This window comes from Mesocricetus auratus, unplaced genomic scaffold (assembly GCF_017639785.1).
Source record: "Mesocricetus auratus isolate SY011 unplaced genomic scaffold, BCM_Maur_2.0 Super-Scaffold_100025, whole genome shotgun sequence".
In the NCBI taxonomy this organism is placed as follows: Eukaryota; Metazoa; Chordata; class Mammalia; order Rodentia; family Cricetidae; genus Mesocricetus; species Mesocricetus auratus.
Window position 1 is genome coordinate 868,263 of NW_024429206.1, and position 24,238 is coordinate 892,500.

The following is a 24,238-nucleotide window of genomic DNA, read 5'->3' on the forward strand; positions in this document are numbered from 1 at the left end:
GAAGGGAAGAGGAGGGAGAGAGGGAGAGAGGGGGAGAGAGAGAGAGAGAGAGAGAGAGAGAGAGAGAGAGAGAGAGAGAGAGAGAGAGAGAGAGAGAGAGAGAGAGAGAGAGGAGGGGAGTACCCAGGACAGTTTGGGAGCAACATCTGTATAGATGCAGCTGAGAGTACCAAGATCACTCCTTTGAAAATACAGCCCACACCTGGTTTGCTCACAGTGCAGTGGCCTATCTAGGAGGCCCTTCAACCCTGCTTCTAAATTCATAGCCATCTCTTTACATGTACTCCTGTCTGGAGGTCTCAGTGGTGGGCAGTCCACCCCTTCCTCCAGATGTGCAGCTCTACATTAGTTTGAAAATCCAAAGCCCAGAAGGTATAATAAGCCCTTGATTACCTTTAAAAACACTTTTGCAGAGTTTGGGTGTGGGCACACACCTGTAATTCCAGTACTTAAGTAGCAGAGGCGAGAGGATCAGGAGTTTAAGGCTACTCTTGGCTGTGTAGCAAGTTCAAGGCCAGTCTGGGCTATATTTAACTCTATTTCAAAAGAAAACAAAAACAAAGAAAAGCTTTTCAGAGCTAAGTAGCAGAGCACTTGCCTAGTATGAAGGAGACATTAGGTTCTATTTCTAACACCTTAAAGGTGGGCGGGGGGCGACTTTGCCAGAAACTACATAAAACTGAACACGACTCTCGCATCAGACATTTTTTTTCCTCTTGGTATCACTGAGAGAAGGGGAATTAATTAGACCTGGTTCCTACTCTGCTAACTCTCAAACATGTAAGCAGTAAAAATTTCCCAGTGTTTGTTACTTATTTAAAGCTATGTAGGAGGTTCCTTCCGCTCTATAAAGTATGTTAACATCAAAAGAGAGAATCCTAGCAAACTAGCTATCATAAAATTAAAAAGCTTTATGGCAAAAAGCACCAGAAACGACAAGCAGCAAGAGACTGGGAGTATCATTTTGATCAAGGGTTGTCATACTGGGAAAATCACTCATCAGGGGACAGGATGTGTGCAGGCATTCTTGGTTAGCACCAGTGCATACATGCCCACACACTATCAGTGTCTACTGAGCAGATTCCAGGATGCCCTTAATTTAACATTCTGTAAGGCACAGGAAGATGTCAACAATCAAGAAGCACCTAGTCTAAAATGCCAACATTTTTAAGGCTGAGTTAAGTTAATTTGAATGCCATCTACAAATTAATAATTAAAATCTAACACATTTGCAACAGAAAGGTAGACAATGATATAAACTACAATTTCATGATGATGGCTATTCAAAGAGATGACAAACCCATGTAAAGAAAGCTTAATCTCATGAACAACAGGGAAAATGCAAATAAGGCAGGGGATGTAACTCAGCTGGTAGAATACTTGCCTAGCATGTACTAACCCAGATGGCATCATGCAAGCAGGCATGGTGGCACACTGTTATCATCCAAACTGAAGATGAGGGTGGAACCATCCAAGACAGTGGTTCGCAAACTTCCTAACACTGTGATCCTTTCATATAGTTCCTCATGTGGTGACTATCAACCATAAAATTACTCTCATTGCTACTATTATAAATTGTAAATATGTGATATGGGACTCCTGTGAAAGGGTCTCAACCCAAAGGTTGAGAATCACTGATCTAGGTATATGAGACACCCTCCCCCCCAAAGCAAGAGGAAATGATAGGCTATTTTTACTGGTCATATAGGATGGATAAAATTCTGTACATAGGGAGAAGAGACTGACATGTTGTAGGACAGATACTTACGGCCCAAGTCTTGGGGTTGGTAGGGGTTCCAAACACCCAAAAACAAAACAAAACAAGAAAAACCAAAAGACTCTGTCTACCTACTGGAATGGCTAAAACAAAACATAACAAGACAATGTCAAATGCTGAGGAGGATGGGGGAGAAGCTAGGTGGCTTTCCACACATATCAATGGTAGTAATAAAAAATGTAACAGTTACTTTGATAAACAAACTGGCAGTCTCTGAGTTGAACACACACAATTAGTATGTGACCTGGCAATGCCATTCCTACTACTGTTGTCTTTTCTTCTTTCTGAGAGATCCCTGTTAGTCTAACCCTGAAATTCACCATGTAGCCCAAACTAGCCTCAATTTTATGGCAACTCCCTCCTCAGTCTCTGAAATGCTGAGATTATAGGTGTAAGCCACATAGAAGAGAAACGAACAGCTATGTTAATATAAAAAACTATATACAAATTCATGTATATTTTATTCACAATCATGTAAATCCAAACAACTGAAATAAGTCATTCACGGGGAAATTATGTTACGTTACACAATGGAACACTACTCAACAATGAAAAGGCACTATTAATTCATATTACAATGACAACTTTCAAATACATTTTGTGGGGGACCACAACTAAAAAAGCTACCTCTTGGGTGATTCCATTTTAAGACATTTTGGAAAAGTTCAAACTATAGACAGCCCCAACACAACTAAGGATAATTCATCTTAAAACATTTCCCCATGGTGTTTGCAACAAGACCAGCGTGTAGCTCAGGCTGACCCTCTAACTTGTGACTTAAACAGTTTTTAAGAGGATTTACTTAGATTTACGTATGATTATTGTACATGCATGCATGTGCAACATGTGTGCCCAGTGCCCTCAGAGGTCAGAGGATACCCTGGAACTGGAGTTCGGATGATTATGAGTAGGTCTTTGGTATCAAATCTCAGTTCTCTGTAAGGGTGATGAAAACTCTACAGCATTCAGCCACCTTTCTCTACAGCCCATGCTTCTGACTCTAATTACTAAGATTTAATATAAGTATGTGTCACTAAGTCAAAAAACATACTTTTTGAAGGTTCAGAAGCAATGTCATTCGATAGAAATTGTGCTTCAAAAATTAGATCTTTTCCTAGTAATGTGGTATGATAGTCTTATGATGTTAAACAGCAACAGCTCCCAGACACCTTGAAAACATGAGGTAGTAAACTGACATTCTACAGCAGGTTACGAATGGGTATAGGCTGAGCATATGGACACTTTGACTTAGTTTTTTTCCCCCATATTATAGTGTAACCCTATTCCACATCTAAGAATATTCCTCAAACAGATCTGTGGTTGCCAAACAAAGTACAGAAAGAAGTGACTGCCTAAGGACAACAAGAAGAAATAATTTTGGTTTTGGATGACAGAAATTCCTGCTATCATGATGGAGATGATAAAGTTCAGGACCTGCAAGATGGCTCAATGGAAGAAGGTAGCTTGCTAATGCAAGCCTGGAGACCTGAGTGACCTCTCAACTCCACATAAAAGTGGGCAGGGAAGGACCAACTCTCTAAAGTTGTCCTATGATGGTCACACCGAGGGATGTGGACGCACATGCCTTTAACCCCAGCACTCAAGAGGCACAGGCAGGCAGAACTTTGTGAGCTTGAGGCCAGCCTGCTCCATAGTGTTCTGGGCCAGCCAGGGTTACACAGTGACACCCTTTAAACCAAACCAAAACAAGCCTCAAATAATGAGGCTCAGTTGGTACAATTATTGCCTAGCATTCATGAGGACTGGGGTCCCACGCCCAGAAACACATGTGAGTAGTGGTGGACAACTGTAATCCTAGTACTTGGGAGGTCAAGGCAGGAGGAGTTCTCAGATATATAGCAAGCATGATAACCAACCTGGGCTACTTAGACCCTTTCTCAGAACAAAACAAAAACAACCCTTCGAACAATCCTATACAAAGACAAGTAAAATTTTCTATAATGCAAATGAAAAACTAAAATTAAGATTTAAACAAAGAACTTGTTGCACTGCTCCACAGCATGAGCATGGGCAGTCAAGTCTGTAACCAGCTAGCAACAAAGGAGGCAGTTTCATGGTACTTCAGAGACTACTCCACTCAATCTTCCAGTACGCCGCCCTGGATCCTTTCGAAATCTGTGTGGCCCAACCTGGGTCCAACTAGTTCTGTGCCCACAAGCTCTAACCATAACAGGTCTTGTGACTATCCAATTATCAATGACCACTATCAAGCCACTGCCACCTCCTGTTCCCTCTAAGTCAACTCCCCTCACTTCCAGGCTTTCCCTGTCACCACCTACTTAAAGCTCAGAGGTCACCTATTTTGCTCATGGTCAGTCAGGCTGTTAATAAGTGACAGGGGTTGGCCTTGAGTTGTTACTACATAGTGGTGCTCCAGAATGAATTATAATGCCTTTGTGACTGAGACCCACTCAGTTTTCCAGCCTGTGTCCCTGACCTGGTTTTGGCCTATTCAGTATAACAGGCTGCTTCATTTTTCAAATCCTTTCCACTGCTGGCATAGCCTTTATTACTTTCTCAATTTAAAATTACTCTGATTTAAAATTACTTACTTTTCACCAGTATCACCAGTGAGATATCAACTGGGAAGATGGCTCAATGGGTGAAGAGGTTACTGTGTGAGCCTGATAATCTGAGTTTGATGCCCTGAATGCATGTAAAAGTAGAAAGAACCAACTCCACAAAGTTGTACTGTGAACTCCACATGTGTCCCACACCAAAATAAATAACACAAACACAGCAAGAACTTTACATACATGGCCAAAGTCCCAACTACCACAAATTATGCAGTCAAGTCTCTAGCATTTGGGGCAATTCATACGGGTTAACACATCCCAAGGGCAATGGATGAACCTCATCCTGGGAAAATGACCTGTGATCATTGCATTTCCCCTACCAGGTAAGGATAGACCATTGTTATCTAAGGGCCCTCAAATTCAAGGTTCCAGATTCACTTGGGATATTCCATGTCTGGAATATTTCTTTAAAAGTAACTTAAGATTTATTTTTAGGGCTGGAGAGATGGCTCAGAGGTTAAGAGCACTGGCTGCTCTTCCAGAGGTCGTGAATTTAATTCCCAGCAACCACACGGCGGCTTAGACATCTGTAATGAGATCTGTGCCCTCTTCTGGCATGTGTGCATATAGACAGAACACTGTATACATAATGGATAAATAAATCTTTTAAAAAGGATTTATTTTTAATTAAGTTTATGTGTCTGCATGTAGCAATGTACATGTGAGAATATAGCCTGAGGAGACTAGAGGTGTCGGATCCCCTGAAACTAGAGTTACTGGTGGTTGTAAGTTGTCTGACATGGAATACTGACATTTTCATATGTTTCCTTCCTCTTCTCTGAGGTGGTAAGGACAGAACACGCTAGGCAACAATTCTACAACTCAGCCACAAATAGCACAGTGTCTTATTTTCCCAAGATCATGAGTAATAAGCACCACCCCAAAGAACAAGGGTCAACTGCAAGGAGCAAAAAATGGAAACTTCAAGTGTGACAAAAATGATTCTCCTGCTATTCAGAACCATTTCAAGTAACTGGATATACCAAGGAGAAGTCTTGTTTAGGAGATCTTGGGGGTTTTGATCCTACTGCACATTTCAAACTATCTTATTTATAGTTGTGCCATGTGATATCCATCCTGGTGTTCCCATCGCAGCACATGTATTACATGTTCAGGAGAGCAATGTAGATGTCTTTATATACGACATAAAAACCATACATGGGTGGTGTTTTATCAGTGAGGTATGTATGAGAGCCAAACTTTTCAAAGGTGGGGCAGGCCTTTGTAAAGGATGAGTGCTAGATTGAAGCCAAACAGTCAAATTCTTTATCAGGTCTGACCAGCACTCTTCTTAAGAGGCTTAGACTCAAATACTTCTTTTGTAAAAATTTTACTCTATGTATATGAATGTTTTGCCTGTATATGTCTGTGCATTGGTGCCCATGGAGGTCTAAAGAAGGTGTCAGATTCCCTGGAGCTAGAGTTACAGTTGTTTGTGAGTTACCATGTGGGTGCTGGGAACAGAACCCAAGTCCTCTGCAAGAGCAACAAGTGTTCTTAACTGCTGAGCCATCTTCCCAGACCTTCAATTATTCCCTAGGTTCTTTCTAGATATAAAGTTCCTGAGTCTTCAAGATGGGAGATAGGGGTGGGTGGGGGAACAAATCACCCAGGAAATGCTCTAGTGCCAGAAAAAAAATGAAGGTACCACTTGACCCAATTATGACCGTCAGCCATCCAGGGCTCAGGTAGATGGGGCACATAAAGATTCTTAATGGTCCCCATCCATAGTCAAGAAGGGTAAGGTCACTTGGCTGGGGAAGCTCAAGCCAAGTTAAGTTCACAGTAGGTCAGGCGTAGAGCAGGCTGCCCAGTTCAAGTGTTCTACAGGCCCTAGGGACTCCGCCAGTTCCATAGTCCTGCTACAAGTGCCAGAGACCCAGAGCTGGTGAAGCTCTCACAGACACGCATAGCAACACAGTAAGGCACGAAAGCCCACGGCTCTACCCCACTTCCAAAATGAATCACAGTCAGCAACAACCAAAAGACAGTGGGGGTTAGTCACTTCATTTTCTCACTGCGGATGTTACCAGCTGCTACACAACAGCCGCCAGCTGATAAATGTGGGTACCCTAATTCCTGAAACCAAGGTGTGTGGTTCCCCACAGGTCTCCTACGTCAGTCCTTTCCAAACCTTTCCCCTACCATGACTCAACTTCCAGCAGTAGAACTAGAACACCTCCAAGTCATCTCCTTCTAGCTCCTCTACCAAATGTAGTTGTCCAAGTAACACCTGACGGGCAACATCTCTAACTCCTTTCTCTCTGCATTCTTTCTCAATCAGGTCCCTGTTCCCTCTTGTCTAGCCCAACTCTTAAACATGTGTCTCTAAACCCAATTTAACCTTTCCCTCTAAATGACTCCTCTTCCAACATCTCCAGGCCTCTGTCCATGGTGACATCAGCCTTGCCATTGAGTTGCTGTACACTATTCTCTTCTGTCAATCCTTCCTCTGACAGCGATTTCTTTGATGGGTGGCTGGATCAAGTCACTTCTGAGATCTTCACTCTTTCTTCCCTAGGCATGGGTGGAATGCCAGGCACAGGGAACACCAAACAGGAGCAATCCCAACCTCAACAGATCAGGATGTTCTTTTCCCAGTGTAGCCCAGGCTAGTCTCTACCCCCAATAGATAGCTAATATCTGCCCCTAACTCCTGAGCACTGGGATTATAGGCACGAGACACTATTCCTGGTTTATGTGGTGTTGGGTATTAAAACTAGGGTTTTATGCATGCAAGACAAGCACTCTACCAACTGACCTACATCCTCAAGCCTGAAGAGCACATTTCTTCCCAGTGATAGAGAATAGGTCCTGGCAATTCACACCAACTTTCTTGAGGACAGAAAGGTGGGGATAACCCACTGAGCACTGGACACGTGTGGACACGGATATTCTCCTGTCACCATCCTATTTGCTACACTTTGCTTCAGCCACATGCTTGCTCTTGTCTTCAGTCATTCATGACACTGTTTTCTCTTCCTTCTCAAGTTCTCTGTGGCCACTCATCTTTGTGTCAAGTGTTGGGCAGGGTTGGCTACCATTGCTCTTTCTTATGTCCAAATTCCCAGTCATGGGACGCCTGACCCTCTATGTCTGTCTCAATGCTCTCTGTCTCTACAGGGAGCTCCCTGTCTTTCTAACTTGAAAGAAAGCACCTAATTGGTTTTCTGGCTGCCAGTCAGCTCCTCCTGTGCAAACGTGACCCCCTCTGTCAATTCACATGGATTTGGAGAGGGCACTCATAATATCTGAGCTCTCTTCCCAACAGACCTGCTACTCCCTTCATTCTACTTTCCCAAAAGTTCCATACCCTGCAGTTTCCTGAACAAATGGGTGCCCCCCCCATCAAGTTCTTGAAGAGCCTTTCCCACTAGTCTTTTACCTAACTACTTCCTACCAGTCCTCCTGCCTCAACAACTCCAGAGAACATTCTGAGGTCTCCTGGGCTTGAGTAAGCGTTCATTTACCTGTGGTTCCACCTCGGCTGATATGTTACTATTGTTCACCAGCCAGGCTGAAATCATCTATACACAGGTCACATACACCATGGCCTCTGCAGAGGCCAGCCTCCGAGCTAGAAAACAGCTTGGGGGAGGGGGACATAAAGGCTCACTTCCCTCTTGGCCAATTTCCTTAGGTCTTCTCTTAGAACCAGGACCACTGTTGAGCTACTGCCACCTAGGGGCTAAAGGCCAGCGCTACATCTCACTTCACCATTCGGCATTTAACTACATTGAACACACTGAATGGGATGGGAACACAAACCAAGGAACAGTTGATTCTGGAGGAGGTGGAGGAGCCTTGGCAGTTGGAGGCAGCTTCAAGTGGTATTTGGGCTGTGAGACGGGGCCACACAGCATAAAGAGATCTTCTTCCAAGGAAAGAGCAGACAGGGTCAGAGAGGGTAGAGGTCACTCTAAACTAAGGGTTCTCACTTAAATCTTTAGAGCCATTTAAACAGCCCAGTACAACCCCCCACTCCACCCCAAGGCTTCTAATTGGGAGAAACATGATCAGATCAGTACCTTCAAAAGTCAGCTCCTGCTGGTGTACAAAGACAGAGAGAAGAGAAGCAGTAAGTGTAGGAAGCGACTGAGCAAGCACAGGAAGAAGTTTGTTCTTCAATCTCTCCCTTTCTACTGTTGCCCTGTGACTTACTCCTCAACACACTCCAATTTGTTTCCCTCAAACTGGTGCTAACAGAAACATTTCCCATTTCTCTCAGCTTCTTCACAGACCTCGAAGTCACAGTACTAAATAATAATTTTAGATTCATGTATGTTTTGTCTGTATGAATGTGCTTGGTGCCTGCAAGGTCAGAAGAAGGCATGGGATTCCTTAGAACTGGAGTTACTGATGGTTGTGGCCATCATTCAGGTGCCAGGAACTGAACACACAGGGCCTCTGCAAGAGCTACAAGTGCTCTTGTCTGCTGAGCCCTCTCTCCGGCCCCATAGCATTTTAAAAAACAGATCTCAGCAGTTCTGTTCACACATGTTCAGTGGCAATACACTGGGGTATCTCGGACCTGCATTCAAATCCTGCACTGGCCACTTCAAGTGCATGAGACTATCCTAAGCTAAGCTTTACTTTCTTCTCCAAAATGGATATTATAACACCTATCTTAGGGGTTGGAGACATGCCTGTGAAGGACTAACACATGGTGATTATTTGTAACACCATGTATTCCACGTGTGGCATGCACAATCCTCGAGTTTTCCTCACATCTTTACAGTTGCCCAGTACTTTCACCCTGCTATTTTGCATGAATTCAACATAGCTTACTCAAAATCTTAGAGCTTCCCACAGAATATCAGAGATAGGGCTGGAAGAACTTTTCTAGGAAGATTATTTAAGGATTTCTCACCTCTGTGTGTGTATCTGTTTGGTGGTAGGGAGAGCGAGAAAGACCCCCTAGCAACGTTTGCATTTATTTTTGGCCTTCACAACTGGGAGAAGTGGGAGGCAGAGATGCTAATACTTAGTGGGCAGAGAAGCCAGTCAAGCCATCCAACTTCCTACAATGCACAGGGCAGCCAGGCCCCCACAACCAACCATTATCTGACCCTAACTGTGTGTAGAAGGAGGTTAGAAGGGCTTTCTCTATCATCCAATCTTGCCCCTTTTAGAGCACTGGCCATCGATATTCCGCAGGAACACTTTTGATAATAAAAGCTCTGTCTAGCGCAAAAAAGTTCTCCGCCTGCCCTGCACACAGTAGGTGTCAAAACCCATTTTGACAAGCTTTAGCAGCAGAAGACAACAGAAAAGGAAGACCCTCCTTCACTCCCCATTGTTCAACTACGTGCAATTATGTTTTCAATATTTATACATTATTTTACAAATGCAAACGTCCCGAGAACAGCTTTGTTAGAGATGTCGATCAAAATTTTTTTTCCTTTTATTTTCTAGGACTTCCATACATACAGAAGAAAGGTTTGCACACTTCTAAAAGGACCTCACGATCCGTCGCGGTGTATCCTGAAAATCGGCCACAAAAGAAATCTGTGGGCTTTCCCGAGGGAGCGAGTCCGTGGGCCGTGACCTCTGGGCGCCCAAGGCCCTCGCGCCTCTCTTCCGCCCCCGGATCACCGGGCTCCCGAGACCGACTATGCAGGGCCCCCCAAAGCCTCGGAGCCCGGCCCCCCAAAGCGCGTGCCCACGCCGTGTCCTTCTCCCGCCTCTCTCGCGGGAGCCCAGAGAGGAATCTGGCCCGGGGGAGGCTTGTCGCCGACCTGGATCAAACCGAGTCGGTTTCCCTTCGCCCAGCCACGGCCCACACGCGCGTCTCCGTACCCAGGCCTGGCGCGGCCTGGGGCCTTCGGCCAGTGCAGGCCCGGCGGGCGCCCGCGGGGCTAGGCGAGCTCAGGCCCTAGCGCGGCCTACTCTTTCGGAAGTCGCCGAAGCCACCCGGCCTCACCTGAACGCGGGCGGAAAGGCCCGGGGCTCTGCTCCGGGGCGGGCGGCGCGGCGATAACGGCTCCGCACGGCCTCGGTAGCGGTGGTGGAGACGGCAGAGCGGCGACGGAGACGGCGGCGGCGGCGGCGGCGACGGCGGCGGCTCCTCCTCAGCGCGCACGACCCGCTCCCCGGCCCCGCGGCCAGACACGCCCCTTCTCAGCGCGCTCGCCTATTGGTCGGCGTCTTCGAAGAGACTGCGCTCATTGGCTAATATGGCTGTCGAGGTACTCTGGTGCGTGCGGCGGAGGCAGGACTTCCTGTCGGCGCCGCCTGTGAAGGGCTAAAGCGGCCCGTGGAGACGCGAGTGTCTAGCGATGGCCGTGGAGAGGGCTAGCTGGGGCCTGGCCCGCAGCAGACGCCGGCTGGAGCGGAGGCCGAGGGGTGGCTCTCTTTGCGGAACGCACACCGTGTGGTCCTCACCTGACGGGCTGTGCAGCCGCCTGCGCCCACCAGTAAGAAGTGTGGTCATCGGGAACCCAGGCTAGAAGTGTAGAATCCCTGGTTCGAATCCCGGAACCGACCGACGTTTTGGTTCAGCCCGCGGTTGAGCACCGGTTGACGTCACTTGGCCTGGTCTCAGTTTCCTTACTAGCGAATTAAGGGATGTGGTCAGCGTGGCATTCCCAAAGGCTCTAACGTTGAGATTGATTGGTTTTGAGGTTTTTTTTTTTGTTGTTGTTGTTGTTTTGTTTTTTTGTTTAAGTGTGTGGATGGGTTTCTGCCTGCATGTATGTCTGTGCACGACATGCGCACAGTGCTTACGGAGGTCAAAAAGAATGTCGGTTCCAGCCGGGCGGTGGTGGTGCACGCCTTTAGTCCCAGCACTCGGGAGGCAGAGGCAGGCGGATCTCTTGTGAGTTCGAGGCTGGGCTGGACCGACAGCCTCCAAAACAATACAGAGAAACCCTGTCTAGTAAAAACCAAAAAAAAAAAAAAAAAAAAAAAAGAATGTCGGTTCCTCTGGACTGTTGTTAGCTGCTATGTGGGTGTTGGGAACCGAACTAGAGTCCTCTGGAAGAGCAGCCAGTGCTCTTAATGACTGAGTTATATCTTTCCAGCCCCTTTGCTTTGAAATGTTAAGTGTATACTATGTGCCAGTCAGGCAGTGATTGCAAATAGAAAACAACTGCCTGTCCCTTTGGGGGCCGCTGCTGTGCACTAGTGCTATCAGAAAAGTATATGCAAGTTGCATGATTTAAAAAGTTCTGTTTGTTTTCTTTTAGTCAGGTCTTCCTAAATAGCCCTGACTTGGAACTCTTAGACCAGACTGATTTTGCCTCACAGAGATCTGCCTGCCTCTGCTTCCTGAGTGCTGGTTTTAGAGGTGATTTGTATGTTTTTGAGACAGGGTCTCATGTGGCCCAGGTTGGCCTTAGACTCTGTATGTAGCTAAGGATGTTGGTAAAATGGTCCTTCTACTTCCATCTCTCAAATTCTGGGATTACAGACCTGCAACACCACAGCTGCCATGTGACCTTTTAACGATAGTTCTATAGAATTTGAAAACTATTATATTTTAATATATTCTGTATGCATGTGTTTGTATGAACATGTATGTAGAAATCAAAGGATAGCTTGCAGGAGTCACCTTCCATCAGGTGAGGTCTGGGAGTTGAATTCAGGTTGTCACACTCAACAGCCAGTGTCTATCAACTGAGACATCTCTACAGCCCTGTGACATGCTTCTTTTTTTTTTGTTGTTATGATCTATGTATTAATTATGTATACAGTGTTCTGTCTTCATGTATGCCTGCAGGCCAGAAGAGGGCACCAGATCTCATTATAGATGGTTGTGAGCCACCATGTGATTGCTGGGAATTGAATTCAAGGACCTTTGGAAGAGCAGCCAGTGCTCTTAACCGCTGAGCCATCTCTCCAGCCCCCCTAATATCCACTTATGAGTGAATATATACCGTGTTTGTCTTTTTGAGTCTGGGTTACCTCACTCAGGATTGTTTTTTCTAGTTCATCCATTTGCTTGCAAATGTCATGATGCCATTGTTTCTTATAACTGAGTAATACTCCCTTGGGTAAATGTACCACATTTTCTTTTTTTTTTTTTTTTTTTTTGGTTTTAAGAGACAGGGTTTCTCTGCATTGTTTTGGAGGCTGTCAGTCCAGCCTGGCCTCGAACTCACAGAGATCTGCCTGCCTCTGCCTCCCGAGTGCTGGGACTAAAGGCGTGCGCCACCACCTCCCGGCGTACCACATTTTCTTTATCCATTCTTTGGTTGAGGGGCATTTAAATTGTTTCTAGGTTTTGAATGATACAAATAATGCAGCTTTGAACATAGTTGAGCAAGTATTCTTGCTGCACAGTAAAAATTTAAGGAAGCCACAAAATTGTCAGCTATATGACAACTTAACATTGTAATATTATGCATGAGTAACAGGTTTATTAAATTATGGGCCATGTAACTTAGTGGTAAAGTTTTTTCCTAGCACATCCAAGGAGGTTCACAAAAGAAAAGCTAAAAAGAAAAAGGACATGGATGTAGCTCTGTGGTTGAGTGTTTGCCTAGCAGACACAAAGTCCTGTTTGATCTCCAGTACCAAATAGGGTTCAGTACATGGCACTGCATCCCCTAATCCAAGAGTTCAGGTGAGAAAGTAGAAGGATGAAGAATTCATGGGCAGAATGGAAAGGTGTCACAGTAAGAACGGTTACTGCTCTTGCAGAGGGCAAGGATTCAATTCCCAGCAACCACATCTATTGACTCACAACACACACAGACTCACACATATATAACTCAAAAATAGAGATAAAATCTTTCCTAAAAAAAGTTCATTCTTGACTACATAGCAAATTCAAGATCAGACTCAGTTACCTGTGACCCAATTTCAGAAAAAGTAAGTTATTAGTTGTATTAAAAAGGTAAAAATTGGGGTCTACAAAATAGCTCAACAGGATGAGGTACTACCTGAGTTCAGTCTGCAGAACCCACATGGTAGGAGAGAACTGATCTTGCAAGTTGTTCTTTGACCTTCATATCCACACATGAGCACACACAGTATTTTTTTGTTGTTGTTATAAAAAAAACAGGTATTTGCCGGGCGTTGGTGGCACACGCCTTTAGTCCCAGCACTTGGGAGGCAGAGGTAGGCGGATCTCTGTGAGTTCGAGGCCAGCCTGGTCTCCAGAGCGAGTTCCAAGACAGCCTCCAAAACAATACAGAGAAACCCTGTCTCGAAAAACCAAAAACAGGTATTTTATTAATTTTATTTAAACAACTATATCCCAAATATTCAGAATAAAAGTTATGAGATCTGCTGGACACACCTTTAATCCCAGGCAGAGGCAAGTGGATCTCTGAGTTCAAGTCCAGTCTGATCTACAGAGCAAGTTCCAGGACATCCTGGGCTACACAGAGAAACCCTGTCTCAAAAAAAGAAAAAAAAAAGTTATGAGAGCTTTTGTTGTGCAGTGGTGGTGCATGCCTTTAATCCCAGCACTGGGGAGGCAGAGGCAGAGGTAGGCAGATCTCTGTGAGTTCGAGGCCAGCCTGTTCTATAGGAGGAGACAGAAGAAAAATCAAGTGGGTTCCATCTGAAGTAGTTTTTAAAAGGGTAGGAAGAAAAGTAAACTGGGGAAAGGGTACAGGGAAGGTAGGGATTGCAGTTCCAAAAGGGTACTGAGAGATGGACTATGAAGAAGAATCAGAGGAGTTACGAAAGATTACGTTCTTTATTGTTTAGTATTGCCCTATAGACCATGCAGAAATTATGGGAATGGGGGCTGGGAGATAGCTTACTAGGTAAGAGGTTTGCTGTGTAAGCATGAGAACCTGAGTTCAGAACCTTGTGCACATATAAAAACCACACTGTTGTAGGAGGCAGAAACGGGAAGATTGATGGGGCTTGTTGCTACCAATATAGTTGAAGGTGCAGGGGAGACTCTGGCTCAAAGGAATAAATAAGGCAGCTAATGATAGAGAGCAAGGTATCCATTGCCCTCTGGCCTCTGAATATGTGCACACATGTGGACATACACTATACTTGCACACAAAAAATAATGTGTCCCCTATCAACACTTACCTATTGAAACTTGATGTTGGGCACTTGACAGTGCTAATTTTTAATTATATTTATGTGGGTGTCCAGATGTGCTTGCGTGTATTCATGCATGCACATGTGTGGTCACATGCATTAGAGGACAGATATCCCTCTGGTATTCTTTATATTTAATTAATATATTTTATTTTTTTGAGACAGGGTCTCTCTGTGTCCTTGGCTACATACAGTGACAGAGAATATACATTACTATTCCAAAAGGGAGGAAAAGAAGCATAGTGAGGAAATAATGCACCAAAGCAAGCCGGGAAACAAGTTGGGTAAACTCCAAACTCTGCATCTTTGCTAATGATGTCAAAGCTCTCTTCAGCTCTCCGACTCCTTTCACTGTTGTTGGCTGCAACCCCCTTCTCTCCCATGGGCTGGTTCCACTCCTTTCAGCAGCCTTCCTCAGCAGCTGTCCCACAGTTCTGGGATTTCCAACATCTTGAATGGTGCTCAAGGCAATCCAGGCTTCACTTTCACAGCATCATGCAATGCAGGCTTCATGCAGTGACACCCCTGACACAGGCCTGGCATAAGTGACTCCTTAGCTTTGGAGGGAGATTCTGTAACACCTTCCCTGTATCCTTGCTTCTAAAGTCAGAACTGTGTGGCCCAAGCTGCCAAGCTCTTGCTTGCTGGAGTTGGAACTTGGCCTCCTCGCTCAATTATCTCTTCACCAGTTGTCTGTTTTCCATGGTTTCCTTCTTGCTTAGGCTTTTCTTGATTCCTTTTCACAGACTGGAGGCTTTGTGGAGTGGGCTTGCCCTGAGGTCACCACTGCTTTTATTCTATTTAGCATCAGGCTCTTTTTTAATCTGTTTCTTTGAACACAGGTGTTAGCTCCATTGTACTTCCTGGAACCCCCTTTCTCCTCAAACTACACTTTATGTATTTTTCCTTGCTCAGATTGTTTGTCTTTTTTAATTGTTGTTGCTTTTTAAGCTATGGCTGTCTATTCAGCAACTGCCACTCACCACTACCAGTAGTGGGTAGGCCACAAGAGCCGACGCCTGAGGAATTCTGTTCCTTCAGGCACCAATTCTTTCAAAGCTACTAAGAAAACTTATTTAAATCTCTGTCACACTAAAGAAATCAAGATTCAAGAGAGGCTGAATAGCAAGCAGCTCATCTTGTTCATCGAGTGCTTGTTCTCGCCCCTCCTTATAAACCCTTTTCTACCTGGCTCCTCCCTGCAACTTCCTGTCAGCTGGTTGCTGACCCAGCCTCCTAACCGCAGGTGAATTTTATTTAATTACACATCTTTGCATAATTAAACAAATGTTCCAGAGCATAAACAAAAGTAACACACCTTTTTTAAAAAAAAAGATTTATTTATTTACTATGTATGCAGTATTCTGGCCACCGTGTGGTTGCTGGGAATTGAACTCTGGACCTTTGGAAGAGCAATCACTGCTCTTAATCTCTGAGCCATCTTTCCAGCCCAAAGTAACACATCTTAAAATAATATTCTACAACAAGCTTACTCCTTTTCATTATAGATCTACATAACATTGACCACTAATAATCACATGATACAGTCAATAGTAGGCTATTTTGAAATTTCCTCTGCCAGTGTCACTAATCTTAAACTCTTAAACTCTTCAATTTAGCCTCAGACAGACATTTAGAAAGGGCAAAAAGGAGCTCCATTCTTTGCCAACATATCACAAGCATGGTCTCTAGCCCGCATACTAATATTCTTCCCCTCTGAAACTTCTTGAGTTGGGCCCCATAGTTCAAATTACCCTCAGTACTGCCTTCCATGCTCCCAGTATTATGACTTGCTTAAAGTATCCAATCACTTTTCTAGTCCAGAGTCCCATAGTGTTCCATATTCCTCCAAATAAAAGCATGGTCAGACATATCACAGTACCCTAGTTCCTGGTACCAACTTGTGTCTTAGCCATTGTTCTGTTGCTGGGAAGAGACACCATGACTATAGCAACTTTTATGAAGGAAAGCATTTACTTGGGGCTGTTTCAGAGGTTCAGTCCTTTATCATCATGGCAGAATGCATGGTGGCATGCAGGCAGGCATACTGCTGGGGATGAACGGAGAGTTCTACATCTGGGTACCCCAGATGGCAGGAAGAGAAAGCCACTAGTCTTGGCTTTGGCTTTTGAAACCTCAGAGCCCACCCCAATGACATACTTCCTCCAACAAAAGCACATCCACTACTTCAACAAGGCCATACTCCTAATAGTGCCACTCTCTGGTAACCAAGCATTCTAATCTATGAGCCCTTATTCAAACCACCACAGGTGTTTTGTCTGCGTTATATGCATGTCTGGTACCCATGGAGACTAGAAGGCGTGGGAGTCTCTGGTACAGGAGTTAGGGAGAGCTGTGAGCCACTGGGAATCAAATTCAGGTCCTCAGGAAAAACAGTCAGTGCTCCTCATCAAGAAACCATTTCTCAGCTACCCCTCCCCTTGTTTTGAAACAGGGTGTCTTGTAGCCCAAGCTGGCCTTAGACTTGGTATGTAGCTGAAGACTACCTTGGACTCATGATACTCCACCTCTACCTCCCTAGGGCTGGGATTTCAAGTGTATACCGCCATGCCTGGTTTCCCTTTATAAACTAGTGTTAATAATTGTTTTTTAAAATTGTATTTAAAAGAATAATTTTGTGAGACACAGAGAGGGGGGAGGGAGGGAGGAGTTGGTTTGCTTCTTTTGCTTCTTTTACCACATAGGGTCTAACTCAGATTGTCTTGTTTGGCACCTTTATCCTATGAGTAATCTTGTTGGTCATATGTAGACAGAATGTTCCTGTGCCATGGCTGCTTCCCAAATAGCTGACATGGAGACTCAATGTTAATTACAAATGCTTGGCCGATAGCTTGCGCTCATTACTAGCTAACTCTTACACTTGAGTTAACCCAGTTTTTCTTATCTCTGTTTTGTCATGTGGCTTGCTACCTTTTTTCAGTATGCCAGGCCCATCTTGTCAGCGACTCCCTCACTTGGCCCCTGTTCATCCCAGTATCCTCAGTTTGATTGTCCTACCTAACTTTCTCCCATCTTGCTATAGGCCAATCAGCTTTTTATTATCCAATGAGAGTACTGCTTAGTCACAGTGTACAGAAGGATTATTTCACAGCATTTGTTTAATTAAAAAGGAAGGTTTTAACCTTAACGTAGTAAGACTATATATAACAAAAACAGTTATCAAGTAAGAATTAAACAGTTACAATATCTAGTCCATTTGTATTTGTCTATCTTGGTGAGTCTAAAGTTTTATATCTAATTTGCCTTTTCATCATAACTAAGAAAAACTATAACTACTCTTCAACTTTATCAGAGACCCTAGAAGAGTGAACTGTTATGTAATAAAAGGAACATTGGGCTGCCTGGACAGTCAACCTAGGTTCCTCCTTAACATTGGGGCATCCACCTATGGCCTATGGGTCTGGTATATCTGACAGAGTTTTTCAGAAGCAGGAAAATTTGAAGGACTGTCCTACCCTGTCTTGGCAAAGTTCAGCAATCATCTTTCTTTGTGTCCAGATTGGACATCATCGAGGCAAGGGCAGTTTCTTGCCACAAGGAAAGCAAACTCCATATGGAGTTTCTTTGATGCCCATCATCTTTCTTGAATTAGATTGGTGCTGCCAGGAACAGATGTGTCTCACTGTCATGAAAAGCCTTAGATTACTAAGCATATTAAATGCCATATTCTGTAGGTCTTTGAAATGCTTGAAGACCATCTATCTATCCAAATATATATATCTGTATAAGACTTGAAAACATATCTAACATGACTATAAGTTTGGCTATTATAGATGACTAATTATTAATCTGTAATTCTTAATTAAGCATTACAGTTTTTCATTTAAAAAAAAAACTATCTTATGTGCACCAGTGTGAAGGTGTCAGATCCCCTGGAACTGGAGTTACAGAGAATTGTGAGCTGCTATATGGGTGCTAGGAATGGAACCCCAGGTCCTCTGGAAGAGCAGCCAGTGCTTTTACCCACTGAGCCATCTCTCCAGCCCTGTGCATTACATTTTTAAATGAGCTGCACAATCACAGTACCCCCAAACAAGAGTAGAAACATCCATATAGTATAACAGAAATAACTTTAAATTTGTATCAGTAAAGTCCATACCAGTGTAAAATATTTTGTGATTAATAGCTGTTTTTTGGATTAAAGTAGGTTCAATAATCTAGCCTTTTATCCTATCATTTCTATATCCTATCACTTTTTTTTCCTTTAGAAAGAGATCTTTGAATTTAACTCCTTTGTTTAGCTTTTTTCCTGACTATACCCAATGACAATTTGTAACCACCCCTCCTTAAGTGATAATAAACATTCATAACCCATGTTTAGGGAATGTGGACGTAGTTCTCTAGGCTACTTCCTGTTGACTGGGGACACTGGTAGTCTTTGGGGGACCCTGAGAAAATTCAGGGCTATGGTGAAGTCCTGACTGGAGTATTCTGTGAGGCTGGACCACCTCAGTCAGCATCCTTGAAGCTGTTCTGGATGCTGGATCACCTGGGCCATCTGTTTGTTTGTTTGTTTGTTTTGGTGTCTGGTCCCTTAGTCTGAAAATATATAAACTTTTACAGGTAACGTACATATTTGTATTAATACAACTATAGACTGTGCATTCTGCATAAGTCAGCCAAAGATGATTTATTTTTGTTGTATGTTTGAGCAGGTAAAATAAATGCGCATCATGTGTCTTGTAGTTAAGTTTATTTCTTTGTGTCTACAGTCAGGATTTCAGCAGGTCTTCCTCAAACCTGATTTTCTTTAACCCAGAATGAATCCATAGCCTCTCATTTCATGTGGAAATAAAAGTATAACCTCTCCCCCAAATCAACATATCTTTTGACTTAAATTTTGAAGCTGACATTTTAAAAATACATAGGTTGGATTAATCTAGCATTTATAATTATATGTCTCTTAGCAACTGTTGCTCCTTCCTCAGCAGTCAAAAGATTAAAAGACAACACAATAACATACAGTATCCAGATTCTCTGTGTATTTCCAATCTTTATGTGCTTATCATATATATGTATATCTTTTTAAGGACTTTATTTTAAAACTATAACTTAATCTTAGACTGTATATACATCTCTCTTCTAAGCTGTTGTATATTTTTAAATATACTATAACCTGTTTATAGGGTTTTTCCATATGAATCTGTTTTTATTGTCTTTCTGTAATCCTTTTCTGTTTGCATGTGCAAAACTTAAACTGCTGTGTAAATTAGATCATGCTTGCTGGCAGCTGGCTCCTTCCCCTTAGTTCCCTGAGAGACTAGTCTCATGGCAGAGGTGCATTTACCACCAGCTCTGGGAACCATGTTTACCACCCCAACTCCAGAAAGTTTTGCCCTCCGAGTAGAGTATTACCTGTTGCTCATAAACACCATTTAAGTGTCTGACATCAGGGCCTCTCAAAAGAGCCACCAAGGTTTTGCCATTAGCATTGAACCAGGAAATGGTCTCTTAGAGGAACCATGCCTCTGTTTGACTCCAGCAAACAGAGCCCACCAGAGAAAAGAAGGCATGTTTGACTCCGTTTTTGTGTGTTTAGAATCCTTTCCCAAGCTGTCTTAGGTTTTATGTGGATGTAGTTGCACCACGTTGGAACTCCATATGTAGGTGGAGTTTTTCTGTGCTGGGGCCAATTCCCAGTAACCAACAAAAGACTCAATATTAATTGCAAATGCATGGCTGATAACTCAGGCTCATTACTAGCTAACTCTTACAGTGCTTTGCCCGTGGCTTGTACCTTTTCTCAGTACAGGGTGCCTATCTTGTCCTCTCTGTCTGCCAGTGACTTCCTCACTCTGCCCTTCTTCATCCCAATATCCTCAGGTTGATTGTCCTGCCTGACTTTATCCTGCCTTGCTATAGGTCAATCAGCTTCTTTATTAACCAGTGGGAGTACTACATAGTCATGGTGTACAGGATTATTCCACAGCAGCCATAGACTATTTGGATTTTTAGGAATATCGGAAAGATGATAGAGCATTATTCCCCCATACCTGGTTCCCTAATTAGTTAATTTTTTAAAATAAACACTTGCTTTTTTTTTCTTGTTTTGAGATGGTCTTGTTCTGTAGCCCTGGCTGGTCTGGAACTCATTTTGTAGACCAGGCTTGCCTTGAACTCACAGAGATCTGCCTGCTTTTTCTCCCCAAGTGCTGGAATTAAAGATGTTTGCCACCACGTCCATCTTAATAATATAGCTGTTCCAGACCTAGTGGTAGAGATTTATATTCCCTGATTCTCTTGATGCTTAGAGAAATAGTTTATTATCTGCAGTAGTATTTGGGGGACTGAGGAGGATTGTCACAAGTGTAAGACTAGCTTGGCTACATACCAGGTTCTAGGATAGAAAGGGCTATGTAGTAAGACTTTGTTTTTTTTTTTTCTTTTAAGATAGGGCTAGGGATATCAAAAGAGGAGAGGTTGCCTAGAATGTGTAAGGCCTGAGATTCAGTCCCAAGCACTGAAACAGAGCGGCGAGGTGAGAAGTGGCTCAGTCATTAAAGTGGCCACTGCACAGGCTTGAGGACTTGGTTTTGGATGCCCTAGCATTCACATAAAAGCTGGACCTGTATCACACATCTTTTAACCTCAGCACTGTTGGGATAGAGACAGACTGATTCCTGGAGCTCATTGACCAGCCACTCTAGCCGAATTTATGAGCTCTAAGCTCTGAGCCCTGTCTCAAAAAATTAGAGTTAGAGCCCAGACAGGCTAGTAGGTAAAGGTACTTGCCTCCAAGCCTAACAACCTGGGATCAATCCTTGGAACTTAGGTAGTAAAAAGAGAGAACTGACTTCTTTCAAGTTGCCCTTTGATCTGTGTGCACAAGCACACACATACACACACACACACACAAAAAAATAAGTAAATGTTTTAAAAAATTAGCAGGAGAGTAACTGCCATCCACTCTGTCCTTTCCATGCATACATACACATGTACACACATCCACATGAACACATACATATACCACACACATACATGTACAAAAATAATTAATAGGCCAATATTGATGCCTTGTTTTTGGTTACTTAGAGTTTGTTTTTTTCTAATGTCCCTTTACTTTTCCACAGTCCTACAAAGATTGTCCTGCTAGCCACTTCTTGGCTGTGGCAGAACCACACTTTACATGTTTGTGATGACTTTGACACTTTAAAGAATCATAAGTCAGGTATTTGTTTTGGTTTGTCCTTTGGGACAGTGTCTCTGTAGCTCCGAGCCATCTTGTTATGTAGAATAAACCAGGTTGGCTTAGACCTCAAGATACTCTTGGGTGCTGGAATTATAGGTATGTGCCTGGCTGGTGAGTTATTTTGCAAGATGTTTCTCTGTTGGAGTAGTCATAAGATTGTGATAATGGGTTATTGGCAGAAAGATCAAAACAGCTAATTACTGTTTTTCACCCATCATATTGAGTGTGTATGAGTGTAGAGGACAAAGGTTGACGTCTGTTGTATTCCTCAATCATTCTCCACTTTATTTTTTGAGATAAGAGTTTCTCATTGAACCTGGAGCTGACTGATTGGGTAGACTGACTGGCCAATGAACCCCAGGGATCCTCCTGTCTCTTTCTCCTCAGTGCCAAGATTATAGATATGCACCTGTGCCCAATGTGTGTGTGTTGGGTTTTTTTTTTTAATGTAGGTTAGGGATTCAAACTCAGGTCCTCAAGCTTACACTATAAACATTTTACTGACTGAGTCATCTCCCCAGTGCTCACATATATTGAGGTACATCCATCAATATTTGGTTGATTGGTTTTGCTTGAGTCTTTAGCATGCTAAGTTATTAGTCAGGGTTGTCTAGAGTAGCAGAATTATAGAATGATTTATTAGAAGCTGGGCAGGGGTAGCGCATGCCTTTAATACCAGCACTGGAGAGGCAGAGGCAGGTGGATCTCTGTGAGTTTGAGGCCAGCCTGGTCTACAGAGGGAATTCCAGGTCAGGCTCCAAAGCTACAGAAAAACCCTTTCTCAACACCCCGCCTCCCTCCAAAAGGATCACTTACAAGCTATGGTTCAACTAATCCAACAATGGCAGGCCATGAATGGAAAGTTCAAGAATCCAGAAATTGCTCAGTCCATGAGGCTGGATGTTTCAGCTGGTCTTCAGTAGATGCTGCTCCATTTTGCTTCTCAAAGCTCTACCTCTGAATACTCTGCAGTCATAGAGACCAAACTCTGAAGATAGGAACTTTGTGGGGACATTTAGTATCCATACCATAAAGGATTGTGGAGATGGCTTAGTTTGGCAAGTGCTCAATATGCAGACATGAGGATTAGAGTTGTTTCCCCAGTGTCCATTAACAAACAAACAAACAAACAGTAAAAAAGTCAGATGCAAACTGGGCATATTGGCCTATGCCCATGATGTCAGCATTCAAAAGGTAGAGGGGGGCATGAGGATTGCTCAAAGTTCAGGACTAGTCTGGGCTACATGAGTTCTTGCCATTCACGGGTTCATAGTGAGACCATAGGGTAAGAACAATAAAACAAAAACCGACAAGAACAGCAGCCAGGTTTGTGCATCTGTAGTCAGTACTGGGAAGACAGGAACGTCCCTGGGGCTCAGTGTCCAAGCAGGTTAGCCAAACTGAAAACCTTTTCTCCAAAAAAACAAGTGGCTGAGCGTAATGGCTCATCTTTTTAACACAGACACTTGGGAGGAAGGAGCAAACATCTCTTAAGTTCAGGGTTAGCCTGATATACATAGGGAGTTCCAGGCAGGCCAGGGAGACATATAAGACTGTGTCTCAAAAACCAAAAAACAAGGTTGAGAATGGTTGGGGAAGATGTCCAATGTTGACTTGTGGCCTCCACACACATGCACACACATACACTGTGCTGGAATACCGGGGAATAAGAAAGTTTGCTGCTGGGTATAAGGTGACCAGCCAGAAAGAGGAAGGGAAGCTCTAGAAAAGACAAGCCAGTCTTGCTTGCTTGCTGAGTTCCAGCTGGCTCCCATAGATGCCGCCCCCTGGGAGCACACACAAGGTACCTCTGCTCTTTCTCCTAGTGAGCTCAGCGGCTGTCAGTAGTTACACCTTCAGCATATTTGTGCATCTAGTTGTTGCAGACTGAATTATGGGTATGCGCAGCTTCTAAGAAACCCTCTTTCTGTCCTGAAAGACCTTAGACTGCCCCAGTGGTGGGCCAGGGAAGAAGGAATGCTCCACTCAGACCTGCCAGTCAGATGCTAGGTGCCTTCTGTTTCTATTACTTGGCTTGGTCTACCCTCCATTCAGGGGAGATTATTTTGTTCCTGCTTTTTAAAAATTTAAATTTATTCATGTTTATGTGTGCCACAGTTCGTATGTTGAAGTCAGAGGACAACTCTTGGGAGTCAGTTCTCTCCTAAGTGTGTCCTTGGGATCTAGAATCATCAGATCTGGTGTTAAACACCTTAAATCTGCTTCTTTAAACTTTGAAAATGTGGCTTGCCCTACTCATGCCTGGCTGAGTTCTTCAGAGACACTAGAACTTTGCTGCCACAGTTTTGGGATCTGAGAGAATGTGGGAGGAGGCATGTCCCCATCTATGACAGTCACCACAGCGCTCTGCTAAAAGGGAGGCTGGAGAGCAGGGATCAGAAAGACTGGGAGAAACTCTGCTGCCCGCCCTGAAGAGGTGGATCGAGCCTTTGGACCAAGGGTGAGAGCTTCTAGAAGCAGAAAAGGCAGACACCAATACTGTCTAGAGCCTACAGAAGGGATCAGCCCTGGAAGCACCTTGATTTTAGCCTGTTATATGACAAATTCTGGGGGTCAGCCGTTAACAACTTTCTACTTATCCTAAATACGTAATCCACAGCATACTGGAATGAAGATATCACC

At 43.8% G+C, this 24,238-nt stretch overlaps 1 protein-coding gene and 1 non-coding gene across 2 annotated transcripts in view; both read right to left on the bottom strand.

Moving 5' to 3' along the window:
• The window catches only part of Elavl1 (ELAV like RNA binding protein 1), a 36,473-nt gene extending 26,004 nt beyond the window's left edge, over positions 1-10,469 (bottom strand). Inside the window, exon 1 of the mRNA XM_005085290.4 lies at positions 10,298-10,469. The gene's annotated coding sequence lies outside the window, so the exon portion shown is untranslated. The remainder of the gene's footprint in view (positions 1-10,297) is intronic.
• On the bottom strand, positions 4,538-4,705 carry LOC121134071. Its single transcript, XR_005871101.1, has one exon. It is a non-coding gene; the product is annotated as a U1 spliceosomal RNA (small nuclear RNA).
• Positions 10,470-24,238: the final 13,769 nt, after the last annotated feature.